At 45.1% G+C, this 16823-nt stretch overlaps 1 pseudogene; it reads right to left on the minus strand.

The window, feature by feature from the left end:
* Positions 1–356: 356 nt before the first annotated feature.
* Positions 357–13069, minus strand: LOC106565110 (zinc finger protein 76-like; annotated as a pseudogene).
* Positions 13070–16823: the final 3754 nt, after the last annotated feature.

Genomic DNA, 16823 nt, shown 5'->3' on the forward strand with positions numbered 1-16823 from the left:
GTGTTTAACATGTACACGATGCCGCAAACAAAACTTCACATTAGGGGAGACTCAAATCAGTCAAGATAATCAAAGACAAGAATCTTATCTTTCTGAAAGGACAGCTCCATAACAATCTATTCCCCAAAGGAAAGTGTAACATTTAGGAAAGAATTAGCAGCAATTAGCCCTTTTCCTGTACTTTTTTCCTACAGTTTATGAAGTCAAGAAACTTTTCGATTCAGCAATTGTCTGAATCAAGGACTTCCTCCAAAACATGGTAATTGTTCAGGGTATTCTAGGTGCGAGTCTGACCCCTGGTGGTGAAAAGACAATGCCCAGATAAATTGTCTGGTAGAACCACAAACACACGCACACACAAAAAAATACTATTTATTAACAAATTTACACCTCAGCACAGGTCCAGATATACAGCACAGCATGACATCATATTGGACTCTGTGATTTTGTTCATTTCTTCAACGATTTAGACCGACATCATCACTCACAGCAGATTCATCAGTGAAAGAATACATCTGTTTAAGAGTGTTCTCCAAAGCAAAACTTCCAAGTTTTAGAGCTTGATGAGTAGACACAGAAGTACACAGTACTGGTCCTGGAAAAATCATTGCAGTCAGTGTTGCAAAACCACACCAAAAGTTATTGTATAATGATTATTGTATTGTGATTACAAAGATTGGCGGTGAAATCTAAACTCCAGCTAGCTTCAGTGGAGCTGCAGCTTCTCAGAAGCATGAGTATACTACTGTATTGTGGTTAAACAAACAAAGATTGATCTGCTCATGCTCACATCTGAACATTCTAACCCAGTCTCCATGACAACGGGCCCTCGGATTCTCTCTCTCTGATTAGTTCTGAGATCCGCACACTGTGTTTGTGGCAGGAGGCTGGGCTCCAGGAGTGCTCTGGAGCTGGTTGGAGCGGGCTCCGTGTCGTACCCAGGGAAAGGTGCTGTTTGGGGGTAGGTGTGTCTCAGCAGCCCCCCTCTGAGGTGTCCTCGTCCTGAACCAGCCCTCCCTGCTGGATGGCAGCTGTCGCCATGCTGACGGCCTCCTCCGATGTCTGCTGCTCCTCCAGCCACACACACATTATAATGCTAAGAGTGCAACTCGACAAGTTCTTAACCTCGGTGTGCATGAACTGACCTGAAAGGCAATCGGTGTGCCGTTATCCGTGGCCAGCAGCACCACCTGCTGGTAGGGCCAGAGCCCTGCGAGCCACCTGTCATAACACCATCCGACGTCACTATGGCAACCTGGAGATGAAAGACAAACCACCAGAAACATGATGATCCACTTTACAGCACAAACATTGACATGCAAGAGCAAATACTGCTTCATACATATAGCCTAGTGTGGGCTAAGGAGTACGCGCGTGTAACCTACCTGCTGCAGCTCCTTGCCCTCCCCTGTAACCATGGTAATGTGGCAGTGTCCCATGGCGGGCATGTCCGTCTGCTGGGTCGGCAGGGAGAAGGTTGTGCCGTCCCACATTACCATGGTAGGGGCCGTGCCAAGCGCCCGTAGGTCCTCTTCCGACAGACCCACCTGCCAGAAGAGAACCAACTGTTTTTATAATACACGCAAGTTCTGAGAAACAGAACAGCTTGGGACTGTGGTGACAGCGTGTACTAGAACTGAGCACGCGGCTATCAAAAGAATGGGAATGGAAAATGTATGCCCTTTTCCCATATCACACAAGTGGAAATCACTAGATAGGAAAGTAGAACTACCTGAGAGCCAATGACGTCCTGGGAATCTGACCCATCCTCTTTCTGCTCCACCCCTTCCAGGAAGGAGGCCTGTGAATGGTCATTCATCGCTTTTGCAAAAGAGAAAACGGAGAGGCGGGTCATTAACGAATGAGGGGATTCGGGCCCGGGTTACTCCGGTGAGAGGAGTTAGCACCGTGTTAAAAGTGATTGCATTTGTTTTGGAAACGGGCAGCCTCCCGCTCATGAGCCAGGTGCCCCGTTCAAAGTCGGCTTAAAACGAAAGTGACGTAGCCTAGGCTAGATGGAGCACATGAAGTAATGAGTAGGATTCTGTGTTCTCACATTATAGATTGTATGTTTCTGGATGATGCACCATGCTGCCTTGTTGACAACATGACCGAGCGGCGCAGGTTATTGTTCAATTTGAGAAGGGCGCTCCTCCCTCACCGCTTTTGTCCGTTCACGTCACGGGCCATGGACCGTTGCACCGCGGTTCAGGTTAACAGAACTCCCTCAACGAATTGAATACTGTTAAGATCTTCAAGAGGAAATTAGTCCACAGCTGGTGTTTGTTATAAGAGTGTGTGTCTCTCTACATACCTTCCCTGTCCCCTGTGGCCTCAAAGTCTCTGTGCATGGCCAGTGTGGAGGGCTGTCTGTAGGTCTTGCCACAGTGGATGCAGGTGTAAGGTTTGCAGTGTGTGTGAACCACATGGCGCTTGTACAGGCTGGAGTACTCTGTAAATCGCTTCCCACAGCCGGGTACTGTGTACACAGGTAGGGCTTTTCTCCTAAAGGAGAGAGGGGGAGATAGAAAGAGGGAGGGAGCAGGGGAGAGAGAGAAAGAGGAGTACTTATTTAATGTGAAGTATCTAACTAAACAGTCATGTAATCGCTCACCTGTGTGTATTCTCATGTGGTATTAGTAGTGTGCGTTTTATCTTGGGGTGCGTCCTACCTGTGTGAATTCTCGTGTTGTTCTTGTAGTTGGTGCCACTGGCAAAGCTTCGTCCGCAGGAGGGTTCAGGGCACATGTAGGGGCGCTCTCCCGTGTGTGTTCTGATGTGGACCTTCCTGATGTTCGAGGTGGTGAAGGAACGACCACACCCCTCAAATGGACACTTAAATGGCTTCTCACCGGACAGAGAGAAAGACAAAATGTCAGGGAAAGAGATTGAGAGAAGGAAAGAAAGAGATATGGGGGAGAGCACGTACAGCCCTTGAATGGGCACTTTAACAGTGTCCCATCTAACAAAAGGAGGGAAGGAAACAAGGAGGGAGAGAAAGTGCGAGGGAGCATAAGAGGTCTACACTGAGCTGTACAAAATATTAGGAAGACCTTCCTAATATTGAGTTGCAACCCCCCTTTTACCCTCTGAACAGCCACAATTCATCAGGGGCATGGACTCTACAAGGTATCAAAATCTTTCTATAGGGATGCTGGCCCATGTTGACTGCAATGCTTCCCACAGTTGTGTCAAGTTGGCTGGTAGTGGATTTCTACTCAGAATAGCTCGTTCCATCTCATCCCATAGATGCTCAATTGGATTGAGATCTGGTAACTGGGCAGGCCACTGCAGTAAGCTGAATACACTGTCATGTTCGTTGAACCATTCCTGGATAATCCTAGCCCTGTGGCATGGGGCATTATCCTGCTGAAAAACTCAATTCGCAGATGGATACACTGCCGCCATGAAGGGATGCACCTGATTGGCAACGGTGTTCAGATATGCTGTGGCATTCAAACGCTGCTTCACATTTATCAAGGGGCCCAACGTGTGCCTTGAAAACACACCCCACAACTTACCACCAGCCTGCAATGATGACACGCGGCATAACAGATATGCAAGGACTCGTGGTGTTCTCCATACCCTAGTCCTCCCATCAGCATGAAACAGCAGCAACCGGGATTAATCAGACCAGGCAATGTTTTTCTAATTCTTCAGTGTCCAGTGTTTTCGTTCCTTAGCCCACTGCAGCAGCATTTTCTTGTTTTTTTTGCTGAAGGAAGTGAAACTCAGGTCATCGACTGCCATACCCCATTCGTGTCAAGGTACAACGAGTTGTGCATTATTTGATGGGTCTTTGGGCACTAATGTTGTACTGGACTGTCAGTTGACTAACTGTAGCCTGTCTGTTGCTCTGCACAATTCGTGTCAGCCTCCTTTTTCCTCTTTCATCAATGACCCGTTTTCGATCACTGGCCTGTTGTTGGCTGGATGTCCTTTGGGTGGGTGGTGGACCATTCTTGATACACACGGTAAACTGTTGAGCGTGAAAAACCCAGCAGCGCTGCAGTTCTTGACACGCTCAAACCGGTGCGCCTGGCACCTACTACCATACCCTGTTCAAAGGCACTTACATATATTGTCTTGCTCTGAATGGCACACATACACAATCCATGTCTCAAAGCTTAAAAATCATTCTTTAACCTGTCTCCTCTCCTTCATCTACACTGATTGAAGTGGATATAACAGGTGACATCAATAAGAGATCATAGCTTTCACCTGGTCAGTCTGTGTTACCGAAAGAGCAGTCATTCCTAATGTTTTCTACACACAGTGGAGAAGTACAGAGATATGAGGAGACTGAGGGAAAGAGAAAGTGACTGAAAAAGAGGAGGGGGGGAAAACGAAGGAAAGAAGTGGTGGGGGAAAGATGCAGTGTGTGTGTGTCCTGCTACCTGTGTGTGTGCGGACGTGTTTCTGGAGGTCTCGGGAGGTTTTGAAGGCCTTGAAGCATATGTCTTCAGGACACTTGTATGGTTTCTCTCCAGTGTGTGTTCGCAGGTGACTCTTCACCCCGTAACCTGTGGTGAACGCCTTTCCACACGTCACACCTGTATGGCCGGACATCTGTGTGAGCCTGCTTATGCACCTGACAAGACAGGGGGCAACGTTAGTATAACATTCACATCTTGTCACGTGGTAACAAGTGTGTGGTGTTTGGTATCTTGAGGTGGCGACGCATGTGGGAAAGGACTACACACGATTGCGGCTTATAAAGCCAGCTGTGTGGCAAACACTGATTCCCCTCTCCCAGACCAGCTAAAACACTTTTTCTGCTGACTCGGAGGTAAAAAAAAAATACCAATCTTCCTACGAGGGGCCCCGGTGTTCAAAGGGACTGTATGCTGTCGATCTCTATGGCCAACGTGAGTAAGACTTAAGCGTGTGAATACTCGTAAGGCAGCCGGCCCAGACGATATCCCAGGCCGCGTCCTCAGAGCATGCCGCAGACCAGCGGGCTGGAGTGTTTACGGACATACTCAACCTCTTCCCATCCCAGTCTGTAATCCCCACATGCTTCGTGATGTCCGCCACTGTTCCGGTCTCCAAGCAAACAAAGGTAACTTGCCTAAATGACTATCGCCCTGTAGCACTGACTTCTGTCATCGTGAAGTGCTTTGAGAGGCTAGTCAAGGACCACATCAGCTCCACCTTAACTGACACACTGGACCCACTACAATATGCATATCACTCCAATAGCTCCACGGACAAAGCAATCGTCATTGCGCTGCACTCGGCTCTATCCCACTTGAACAAGAGGAATACCTATGTGAGAATGCTGTTCATTGACTACAGCATCGTTTTCAACACCATAGTCCCCTTCAAGCTCATTAAGCTCAGGCCCGGGGTCTGAACAACTTCCTCTGCAACTGGATCCTGGACCTCCTGATGGGCAGACCCCAGCTGGTGAGGGAAGGCAACAACACCGCTGCCACGCTGACCCTCACACGGGGAGCCCCCAGGGATGTGTGCTCAGCCCCCTCCTGTACTCACTGTACACCCACGATGACACGAAAGTGGTGGGCCTGATTGCTGACGATGAGACAGACTACAGGGAGGAGGTTAGAGCCCTGGAAGAATGGGGCCAGGACAACAGCCTCTACCTCAAAGTCAGCAAAACCAAGGAGGCGATTGTGGACCACAGTAAACGTGGCGGAGCACGTCCCCATCTGCATCAGCGGGGCTGCAGTGGAGAGGGTCAAAAGCTTCAGCGCCTCTTCAACCTCAGGCAACTAAAGAAATTTGGCATAGCCCCTCAGATCCTCAAGATGTTATACAGCTGCACCATCAAGAGCATCTTGACCGGCTGCATCACCACCAAGCTCCCTGTCCTCCAGGGGAAGCACAGGAAGATCATCAAGGACTCCAGTCACATGAGTCACGGACTGTTCACTTAGTTACCATCTGGCAAACGGCATCGGAGCATCGGGTCTCGGACCAACAGGCTTCGAAATAGTTTCTACCACCAGGCAATCAGACAAACTTGCGCCTTAGATACTATTTGACTCCCCACACATTCAACCCTTACACACAAGCACATACATACCCATTTTATACCTGCAGTAAACTGTGTACGTGACAAAAAATAGTTTATTTGATTTGACTGTGGTGAAGGGTGTGTGTGATGTAATGTAGAACAGTGGTTCCCAACCAGGGGTACTAGGACAACTTGGGGACATTGGCCTATCCACAGGGGGTACTTGAGAAGACTCATGACACCACTGGTAAAATGCACGAGGGGGTACACTAACTGAAAAGGGTTGGGCGGAGAGTGTGTGTGGTGTAGAGGCGTCCAAAGCCCTCGTAGTCACAGCTGAAAGTCTCCTCAGATGTCTGCTCACCCTTAGGGGAACCCCTGTACGATGGGCTCTATATCCTGGAGTCCATTGGTACAGTTCATGATCTCATCCACCTCCACCTTTGACCCAGTCATCTAGGGAGAAAATGGGAGAGTGGAGAGTTGGAGTTATAATGAATCAAAGTCCTACACTGTTTATGTCACCACAACAAGTACAACCCCTTATTATGAGAGCGAGAGCAAGAAAAAAAGAGACAGGGGAAGAAAAACAGAGCTTGCAAGAGAAATAACTGAAAAAGAGACAGAACGAATGCACACAAAGCAGGGACATGTGAAATGAGAGAGTGATAGAACAGACTGAAAGAGAGAGACCTTGGCATAGTTCTCCAGCGTGGTGATGGTGTCCACGTCCACGGTGTCGTCCGCAGCCAGCTCCGCCAGGGTGCCTCCTGGCTGCAGAGTCAGGATGGTGCTGCCAACCTGCAAGCCCAAGGGGTGGTGGATGTACGCTGCGCTGCCATCGTCCAGCTGCACTGCCTCCACAGCATTGGGGTCATACCCTTCTGCAGGGGTTAGAGGTTAGGGGCTCGGTTTGTGGATGTTCGAGATCCCTTTCCTTCCATCTTTTTGAGAAGTAATACTAACTGATGTGTGAGGGACTGGACCAAAGAAAACAAGGTGACAACTCTATTGCTTTCACCAAGCCAACCTTTCCAAGAGTGGTGAACGCAGTATCTGGCCCAGGTTTGATGTTAATATACCTTTGGGTGTGTGGTGGATGTATGCGGTGGTCCTGTCCTCGAGCTGAACTGCCTGGCCGTCCTCAAAGGCCAGGGGCTCTGAAGAGAGGACAGGAGAACAGCCAGCATCAGGAGCGACATGGTCTCACAGAACACAGACAAGGTTATTCACAAACCCTCCAGCAGAGATGTGGTTCTGAGGGTGTAGAATGACCTTTCGGCTGTACAGTGACCTGGTGGATGTAGGCTGTAGTACCGTCTTCCAACTGAATAGTATCACTTTCCAGCAGGTTACCATCTGAGGGTGAGAAATGTGGATTGTCGTTAACCTCTCTGGGCCAGTGGGACGTTTGCGTCCCACCCTAATCATCAGCCAGTGGAATCGCGTGGCGCGAAATACAAATAACAAAAAAATGCTATAACTTCAATTTCTCAAACATATGACTATTTTACACCATTTGAAAGATAAGACTCTCGTTAACCTCTTACATCTAGACGTTCCGCTAGCGGAACACCTGCTCCAATATCCAATGATAGGCGTGGCGCGAATTACAAATTCCTCAAAAATACAAAAACTTCCATTTTTCAAACATATGACTATTTTACAGCATTTTAAAGACAAGACTCTCCTTTATCTAACCACACTGTCCGATTTCAAAAAGGCTTTACAGCGAAAGCAAAACATTAGATTATGTCAGCAGAGTACCCAGCCAGAAATAATCAGACACCCATTTTTCAAGCTAGCATATAATGTCACAATAAACAAAACCACAACTAAATGCAGCACTAACCTTTGATGATCTTCATCAGATGACACACCTAGGACATTATGTTATACAATACATGCATGTTTTGTTCAATCAAGTTCATATTTATATCAAAAACCAGCTTTTTACATTAGCATGTGACGTTCAGAACTAGCATACTAGCAAACCTCCGGTGAATTTACTAAATTACTCACGATAAACGTTCACAAAAAGCATAACAATTATTTTAAGAATTATAGATACAGAACTCCTTTGTGCAATCGAGGTGTCCGATTTTAAAATAGCTTTTCGGTGAAAGCACATTTTGCAATATTCTGAGTAGATAGCCCAGCCATCACGGCTAGCTATTTAGACACCCACCAAGTTTAGCCCTGACCAAACTCCGATTTACTATTAGAAAAGTTTGATTACCTTTGGTGTTCTTCGTCAGAATGCACTCCCAGGACTGCTACTTGAATAACAAATGTTGGTTTGGTTCAAAATAATCCATTGTTATATCCAAATAGCGGCGTTTTGTTCGTGCGTTCAAGACACTATCCCAAGTGTAAATAAGGGTCACGAGCATGGCGCATTTCGGGACAAAAGATTTCTAAATATTCCATTACCGTACTTCGAAGCATGTCAACCGCTGTTTAAAATCAATTTTTATGCAATTTTTCTCGTAAAAAAGCGATAATATTCAGACCGGGAAAGCGTGTATACGTACAAAGAGAGAGAAAATAAAAGCATGGGATCCCCTCGTGCACGAGCCTGAGTCTCACAGTACTGTGACCAGTCACTATCCAAACGCGCTACTTTTTTTTCAGCCAGAGCCTGCAAAGCCACGATTCAGCTTTTTGCCTCCTTCTGAGAGCCCATGGGAGCCGTAGGAAGTGTCACGTAACAGCAGAGATCCCCTGTAATGGATAGAGATAATCAAGAAGGGCAAGAAATGGTCAGACAGGGCACTTCCTGTAAGGAATCTTCTCAGGTTTTGGCCTGCCAAATGAGTTCTGTTATACTCACAGACACCATTCAAACAGTTTTAGAAACTTTGGAGTGTTTTCTATCCAAAGCTAATAATTATATGCATTTTCTAGTTTCTGGGCAGGAGTAATAATCAGATTAAATCGGGTACGTTTTTATCCGGCCGTGAAAATACTGCCCCCTAGCCATAACAGGTTAACATTGTTCATATTTATGTAGCCATTGTCCTAACATCTTGCTCTGTAACAAGGATAGATAATGTCACATCAGCTGACCTAGGTTATTGCACTGATGATGACCTAGGGGTTGTGTGTGGTGGCTTGATACATCAGAGAAGAGAAAAGGCGGTGAGTGACGGGTATTAACAACCTGTGGCTGTCCTGGACCCACAACCACTGAATATACCATATTCTATAATATTTGTATTATATGAATGCACCTAGGTTAGGTTCAAGATGAGTCTATGGGGAGAGTAACCTGGAGATCCGACATTGAACTGCATTGGATTCAACGTCGGGTAGAAATGAGCGTTTGGACCTCTACAAGCCAGAATGTTGAATAAAACTTCGCTGGTAGTCCGTGCGGATAGTCCTTCTGCAGGTAGGAATGTGAGACAACATAACCACGGGAAAGTATAATTAAGGCAACTTTTCAAAGTGCTGTTAGCGCCTTCAGATCTCTAGCACCTGAAGCACGAGCTCAACATGTACGCGTATATGTACAGTGCATTCAGAAAGTATACAGACCCCTTTACTTTTTCCACATTTTGTTACGTTACAGCCTTATTCTAAAATGTATTAAATTGTCCCCCCCCCCCTCATCTACACACAATACCCCATAATGACAAAGCAAAAACAGGATTATACATTTTTGCAAATGTATTAAAATTAAAAAGGAATTATTCAGACCCTTTACTCAGTACTATGTTGAAGTACCTTCGGCAGCAATTACAACCCCAAGTCTTCTTGGGTATGACGCTACAAGCTTGGCACACGTGTATTTGGGGAGTTTCTCCCATTCTTCTCAGCAGATCCTCTCAAGCTCTTTCAGGTTGGATGGGGAGTGGTCGCTGCACAGCTATTTTCAGGTCTTTCCAGAGATGTTCGATCGGGTTCATGTCCGGGACTTGTCCCGAAGCCACTCCTATATTGTCTTGGCTGTGTGCTTAGGGTCATTGTCCTGTTGGAAGGTGAACCTTCACCCAAGTCTGAGGTCCTGAGCACTCTAGAGCAGGTTTTCATCAAAGATCTCTCTGTACTTTGCTCTGTTCATCTTTTGATCGATCCTGACTAGTCTCCCAATCCCTGCAAAACATCCCCACAGCATGATGCTGCCACCACGCGTCACCTTAAGGATGGTGCCAGGTTTCCTCCAGACGTGACGCTTGGCATTTAGGCCAAAGAGTTCATCCTTGGTTTCATCAGACCAGAGAATCTTGTTTCTCATGGTCAGAGTCCTTTAGGTGCCTTTTAGCAAACTCCAACCGGGCTGTCATGGGTCTTTTACTGAGGAGTGGCTTCCGTCTGGCCACTCTACCACAAAAGCCTGATTGGTGGAGTGCTTCAGAGATGGTTGTCCTTTTTGAAGGTTCTCTAATCTCCACAGAGGAACTCTGGAGCTCTGTCAAAGTGACCATCGGGTTCTTGGTCACCTCCCTGACCAATGCTCTCCCCCAATTGCTCAGTTTGGCCAGGCAGCCAGCTCTAGGAAGAGTGTTGGTGGTTCCAGACTTCTTCCATTTAAGAATGATGGAGGCCACTGTGTTCTTGGGAACCTTCAATGCTTCAGAAATGTTTTGGTACCCTTCCCCAGATCTGTGCCTCGACACAATTCCCTTGACCTCATGGCTTGTTTTTGTTTGCTGACATGCACTGTCAACTGTGGGACGTTATATAGACAGGTGTGTGCCTTTCCAAATCATGTCCAATCAAATGAATTTACCTCAGCTGGACTCCAATCAAGTTGTAGAAACATCAAGGATGATCAATGGAAACAAGATGCACCTGAGCTCAATTTCGAGTCTCATAGCAAAGGGTCTGAATACTATAGAAATAAGGTAGTTCTGTTTTTATTTTTATAAATTTGCAAAAAAATTGAAAAACTTGTTTTTGCTTTGTCATTATGGGGTAATGTGTGGAGATTGATGAGAATAACAATTAATTGAATCCATTTTAGAATAAGGCTGTAACGTAACAAAATGTGGAAAAAGTGAAGAGGTCTACTTTGAATGTACTGTATGATATACTTTATGTATAGTTGTGGCCAAAAATTTTGAGAATGACACAAATATTAATTTTCACAGTCTGCTGTCTCAGTTTGTATGATGGCAATTTGCATATACTCCAGAATGTTATGAAGAGTGATCAGATGAATTGCAAAGTCCCTCTTTGCCATGCAAACGAACTGAATCCCCCCAAAAACATTTCCACTGCATTTCAGCCCTGCCACAAAAGGACCAGCTGACATCATGTCAGTGATTCTCTCATTTACACAGGTGTGAGTGTTGACGAGGACAAGGCTGGAGATCACTCTGTCATGCTGATTGAGTTTGAATAACAGACTGGAAGCTTCAAAAGGAGGGTGGTGCTTGGAATCATTGTTCTTCCTCTGTCAATCATGGTTACCTGCAAGGAAACACGTGCCGTCATCATTGCTTTGCACAAAAGGGCTTCACAGGCAAGGATATTGTTGCCAGGAAGATTGCACCTAAATCAACCATTTATCGGATCATCAAGAACTTCAAGGAGAGCAGTCCAATTGTTGTGAATAAGGCTTCAGGGCACCCAAGAAAGTCCAGCAAGCGCCAGGACTGTCTCCTAAAGTTGATTCAGCTGCGGGATCGGGGCACCACCAGTACAGAGCTTGCTCAGGAATGGCAGCAGGCAGGTGTGAGTGCATCTGCATGCACAGTGAGGCGAAGACTTTTGGAGGATAGCCTGGTGTCAAGAAGGGCAGCAAAGAAGCCACTTCTCTCCAGGAAAAACATCAGGGACAGACTGATATTCTGCAAAAGGTACAGGGATGGACTGCTGAGGACTGGGGTAAAGTCATTTTCTCTGATGAATCCCCTTTCGAATTGTTTGGGGCATCCGGAAAAAAGCTTGTCCGGAGAAGACAAGGTGAGCGCTACCATCAGTCCTGTGTCATGCCAACAGTAAAGCATCCTGAGACCACTCATGTGTGGGGTTGCTTCTCAGCCAAGGAAGTGGGCTCACTCACAATTTTGCCTAAGAACACAGCCATGAATAAAGAATGGTACCAACACATCCTCCGAGAGCAACTTCTCCCAACCATCCAGGAACAGTTTGGTGACAAACAATGCCTTTTCCAACATGATGGAAAAGGCAGCATGATGGAAAAGGCATCACCTTGCCATAAGGCAAAAGTGATAACTAAGTGGCTCGGGGAACAAAACATCGATATTTTGGGTCCATGGCCAGGAAACTCCACAGACCTTAACATTGAGAACTTGTGGTCAATCCTCAAGAGGCGGGTGGACAAACAAAAACCCACAAATTCTGACAAACTCCAAGCATTGATTATGCAAGAATGGGCTGCCATCAGTCAGGATGTGGCCCAGAAGTTAATTGACAGCATGCCAGGGCGGATTTCAGAGGTCTTGAAAAAGAAGGGTCAACACTGCAAATATTGACTCTTTGCATCAACTTCATGTAATTGTCAATAAAAGCCTTTGACACTTATGAAATGCTTGTAATTATACTTCAGTATTCCATAGTAACATCTGACAAAAATATCTAAAAACACTGAAGCAGCAAACTTTGTGATAATTAATATTTGTGTCATTCTCAAAACTTTTGGCCACGACTGTATATATCTTATGCACTATAGGCACTAATAGTGCTTTGAAAAGTTTATGTAAATATACTTTCCTGTGGATATATTGTCTCACATTCCTACCTTCAAAGGACCTACCACACAGACAACTGGTAAAGTTAAAATAGATTTTTTTTGTCCTGAGAGAAAGCTGGCCTGATGCAAACGCTCATTTATGTCCGACGTAGAAATCAATGAAATAAATCCTCTTTGGGATAGGCATGCCGCTAGCGCCCCACCTCGTCAACATCCGGTGAAATTGCAGCGCGCCAAATTCAAAATTCGTAATATTAAACATTCATGAAAATACAAGTGTCTTACATCATTTAAAAGCCTAACTTGGCTCAGTGGCGATTTTAGCATGTAAATCTAGGTGGGGCGATGAAAAACCAGAGGAGAATCCATCCGGAATTTTTGTTGTTGTTGAGCTCACCACTCAACATGGTTACTCCAACGACCATGTTGCGTTACAAATGTCTGATTCGAGCTCAAACGTATTGTAATGATGAGGCCTGGTTGTATTTAGACTTTCGCTCGCGCTTTAGTTATAGTAGTTAGCTACATGCCATATCAGTTCTGTTATAGTCACAGACATTATTTTAACAGTTTTGGAAACTTTAGAGTGTTTTATATCCAATACTACCAACTGTATGCATATCCTAGCTTTTGAGATTTACAAACTATGGCATAAGGGGACGACAAGCAGATAAGAGGCAATCTGTAATTTCGATAAAGACAATGAGCGAGCTAGGACAGACATAACGTTAGTCAATATAACTATTTGTTTAGCACTTTTGAAATGTACAGCGACAGAATTCAGAACATGGGCGTTCTTACAGTGCTCTCCCTGTACACCAAGTTAGAACTGTAGGACAAATAAAAGGGGCATATAAGCAGACAATGAAAGCTCTTACAATATTCGATGAGTACATTTCTCTAAAACAGGTTATAGGCTACAGTAGAACAGTCAGAACAGTAGGTGAAATTATGAAGGGTAAATAGACCAAATTATTGGGGTGAGGCACATGGGCTACTAACATCTTACTACACAACATACACTTAGTATTACTTTCTTAGCTACAGTATACACATCTCCCTGGCATGTTACAGCATTTATGAAGTAGCATACAGTACATTTTTGGACTTACATTGTTGTGCTCGGCTCATTTGAACAGGAAGGTGGCGCGGTGGTCCTCCAAGTTAACAGTTGTTTTGTTTGCGGCACAAATCATGCTTCATTGACAGCATGGCCAATGTTGAAGGTTTTTCCTTTTAAACTTGGAAAAGAGCCCCTTAATCCCAGATTTGGGATCACACAGCCACTGTCACTGATTCCTTCCAAACCACTCATTGAATTTGCAATTTTCCAACTTGTGTAAGGTTTGTCCACCGATGCGTTTTATCTATAATTTATCTTCATACGACAATGATTAAAAAGGATTTCCCAGTAGATTGTCGACTTGATTCATGATGATGACCGCTAGCTAAGATTTTTAAAGTATGACGTTGACATGATCAGTTCAATCAAAGCTACTGTAGATATGTGATTTGACATCATTTTATCTGTGGCAAATGACCTCTGAGCCTTCTTGGATGGGCACTTCTGTGGCAGCAGCTGAAGGGCTAGAACTTTCAATGTCTCCTCTTACATTTGTCAGTGACGTAAAGTCCCCATGAGTGACAGAACACTGAGCCAATCACAGCGCAACGCTCCGTATTTTCTGCTGGCTTGCCCAACCACCACAGAAAGCACTGAGCTTGGCTGAAACACCTGTATTTTGGAGCTGCCAAAAAAGAAACTATGTTTGTATGCGGCTTTATTAACTCAATGATATATATTGTTTGATATGTTACTCATATTAATGCCAAAATAACATGCAAAACAGGCAAGCTCCCCCCCCCCCAAAAAAAAAACAACAGGTGGGGCACTGCCCTGAATGACGGGTCGCCACTGGATAGGCTAGGGGTTGACACAGGGGTGGGAAGGACTGATTCTAGATATTTTTTTAGGATCAGCTCAGTGACTTTCACCATGGCACAATCATTGAATGCCATTTTTCCAACAAGTCAGTTTGTGAAATTTCTGCCCTGCTAGAGCTGACCCGGTCAAATGTGCATGCCCTCACTAATGCTGTTGTGGCTGAATGGAAGCAAGTCCCTGCAGAAATGTCCCAACATGTAGTGGAAAGCCTTCCCAGAAGAGTGTTATAACAGCAAAAGGGGGGCCAACTCCATATTAATGCCCATGATTTTGGAATGAGATGTTCGACGAGCAGATGTCCACATACTTTTGGTCATGTAGTGCATTTCAAGGACGAGCAACTTCAGGGGCTGGAGATGTGTCTCACTTTTTCCCCATCCGTAGCAAACACAGCATATTAAACAAATTACATTTTAAACTGAAGATCATGATTAGTTTCAGTTTCAAGTTGTATTAGTCGTATGTATGGAATACGCGTGGTATACATCGTCCAACTAAATATTTACTTGCAGGTAAGTAACGTCACACCAGGCTAAGCCTACACGAAACACAGCCCTTATTTTAAGCGTTTCTAAAATCTCTTATGGGAAAAATGAATGGTAGAAAAACTATTGGAACCATTTCCATGTTTGACCGCTAGGTTTTATGGGTATTATAACATCTCCACTGTGGGGCTCTATAGTGATTTTTATTTGTTGATTATTGGAGTCAGGTGTGTTAGCTGGGGCTGAGGCAAAAGTATGACACCAATCAGGCCCTCGAGGACTGGAGTTGCCCATCAATTACATATTTAGATCTGTGTGTAAAAATAATCACATTTACTTCTGGAAAATATGTAGCTATATAGGAAAAATCCCTGAATGATTCTAGTATGCAAAGAAAAGCAAAGGCTAGCCTTTTCAAACAGAAATTTGCATCCTATAGCACAAACTCCAAAAAGTTCTGGGACACTAAAGTCCATGGAGAATAAGAGCACCTCCTCCCAGCTGCCCACTGCACTGAGGCTAGGAAACACTGTCACCACCGATAAATCTACGATAATCGAGAATTTCAATAAGCATTTTCAACAAGCGGCTGGCCATGCTTTCCACCTGACTACCCCTACCTACCCCGGTCAACAGCTCTGCACCCCCCACAGCAACTTGCCAAAGCCTCCCCCACTTCTCCTTCACCCAAATCCAGATAGCTCATGTTCTGAAAGAGCTGCAGAATTGGGACCCCTACAAATCAGCTAGGCTAGACAATCTGGACCCTCTCTTTCTAAAATGATCCACCGCAATTGTTGCAACCCTTATAACTAACTTGTTCAACCGCTCTTTCGTATCGTCTGAGATCCCTAAAGATTGGAAAGCTGCCACGATCACCCCCCTCTTCAAAGGGGGAGACACTCTAGACCCAAACTGTTACAGACCTATATCTATCCTACCCTGCCTTTCTAAAGTCTTCGAAAGCCAAGTTAACAAACAGATCACCGACCATTTCAAATCCCACCGTACCTTCTCCGCTATGCAATCTGGTTTCCGAGCTGGTCATGGGTGCACCTCAGCCACGCTCAAAGTCCTAAACAATATCGTAACCGCCATCGATAAAAGACAATACTGTGCAGCCGTCTCCATCGACCTGGCCAAGGCTTTCGACTCTGTCAATCACCGCATTCTTATCGGCAGACTCAACAGCCTTGTTTTCTCAAATGAATGGATGCCTTCCCTTCCAGTTCTCTGCTGCCAATGACTGGAACGAATTGCAGAAATCAGTGAAGCTGGAGACTTATATCACCCTCACTAACTTTAAGCATCAGCTGTCAGAGCAGCTTACCGATCATTGCACCTGTACACAGCCCATCTGTAAATGACATCGCTGAAGACAACCCAACTACCTCATCCCCATTTATTTATTTTTTTGCTCCTTTGCACCCCAGTATCTCTACTTGCACATTCATTTACTGCACATCTATCACTCCAGTGTTAATGCTAAATTGTAATTATTTCGTCACTATGGCCTATTTATTGCCTTACCTCCCTAATCTTACAACATTTGCACACACTGCATATAGATTTTTCTATTGTGTTATTGACTGTATGTTTGTTTATCCCATGTGTAGCTTTGTGTTTGTGTCACACTGCTTTGCTTTATCTTGGCCAGGTCGCAGTTGTAAATGAAAACTTGTTCTCAACTGGCCTACCTGTTTAAATAAAAGGTGAAATAAAATGAACATACCTGACAAGCAACCTCAC

The sequence above is a fragment of the Salmo salar genome, chromosome ssa12, assembly GCF_905237065.1.
Source record: "Salmo salar chromosome ssa12, Ssal_v3.1, whole genome shotgun sequence".
Classification (NCBI taxonomy): domain Eukaryota; kingdom Metazoa; phylum Chordata; class Actinopteri; order Salmoniformes; family Salmonidae; genus Salmo; species Salmo salar.